The sequence below is a fragment of the Eurypyga helias genome, unplaced genomic scaffold (genome assembly GCF_000690775.1).
Source record: "Eurypyga helias isolate BGI_N326 unplaced genomic scaffold, ASM69077v1 scaffold14235, whole genome shotgun sequence".
Classification (NCBI taxonomy): domain Eukaryota; kingdom Metazoa; phylum Chordata; class Aves; order Eurypygiformes; family Eurypygidae; genus Eurypyga; species Eurypyga helias.
The window spans coordinates 1,166-2,699 of record NW_010252159.1 but is presented as its reverse complement, the minus strand read 5'-3'; positions in this window follow the sequence as shown (position 1 = coordinate 2,699).

Below are 1,534 nucleotides of genomic sequence, written 5' to 3'. Positions count from 1 at the left end.
AGTGAGATTTTGGGGGAGAGAGGGGGAGGGAGAAAGAAAGAGACAAAGAAACAAAACCGAGATTAGGATTTGCTTGTGCTAGGGGCTGCTAGGCTGGGGCAGCACCATGCTGGTCACTTAAGAAGGACCAGCTGGGCTGGAGGACATGGACAGGAGTGTTTTCAGCATGGTGGGGGGAAAATGAGATCAAATCTTGCAAGGTGTTACCAGCTGCAGTCACCCCAAGGCCACTGATAGCTCACCCCCTTCTCTGGACTAAGCCTAAGCACTTGACCTGGGACTGGGGTTCTTTGGATTTGGAGGTTTCACTGCACTCAGGTGCCAGAGCTGGCTTCCCAGCCAGCCTGCACAGCCAAACCTGGTCTTTCTGCCACAGAGAACACATCTCCTTGGACACCCCGGTGAGTCCCGAGCTAATCCCACTGTGCTCCACCTGACCCCTCTCCCCAGGGCTGAGGGATGTTCTCTTTCTAGGGTCTGTGCAGTGAAGTCCAAGCACAAGAGCCCATTCCTAGCACCTCCATAGGCCACGTGGGTCCAGATATGCCACATGGATCCGGATCTGCCTCTGTGGGAAGCTGGGACTCCCCGGGAGCATCTATACAGCTCAACTGTCACCTCCTGCTACAGGAATGCACTGCAGGTCACAGTGTGACTACCTTGTGCACTAGCAATCTCCAGCCAGTCTTGCAGTCTTAAGGGGAAAAGATTCCTCTGGAAGATTTAGAGCTGTTTTCAGAATAACCAAAATAATGCCAGATACCGAGCTAGCCCGTAAGCAGCTCCAGAAGTGAGCACTTCCGTTCTCTGTCTCTGCTAGGTGCAGTTGGGTCCACCGAGTGACACTGGGCTGAGGACTCCAGACCTCTTTCCAGGTTTCCTGAGCTGCTGATCTGGAGCTTCAGCCCATCCTGAACTCTAAGAGTGCCAGCAGACAAAAAAATTCCCTTGGCTGTTGCAGAACCCACCCAAAAGTTAGATCCACAACAGAGACTCTGCAAAGTTGTCATAGCTGCTAAATCAGAATGTCCAGGCCCTTTGAACCTGCTCTGTCATTAAATCAGCCAGGCTGGACTTCAACACCTGCAAACTGCAAAGCAACACCCAAAATCCAGAGCTGAGTTTCCCGCCAGGTCACCATCCTGCTCCTACTCCTACTGAAACAAGCCTATGGAAAACTTGCTGCTTTTCACAGAGCAGCTTACTGTGACTTAGATTCTGAAATAATACTGAAAGTACTAAACAGGCTGTCATTGTCAACGAAGGAAACTGTCTCTAGATGTGACAGCAGAGCCCGAACAGCCACGGCTGCTGCCAACGTGCTCCCAGCACACGCCGGTGCCATTGGTGGTGCACACCAACGCCGCAGCACGGGCTGAAGGACCCGGTGTGATCTGCGCTGCATGCTCCGGTGCCGGTACCGCGACCACCTGGACTCCTGCCTGCCCCTACGGCAGCCTGACCTACAAGACATCTCCCACAGCCACCTGCCTCCAGTCAGGCAGGAGCCTGTTCATCTCGTCTCTGGGCTTGA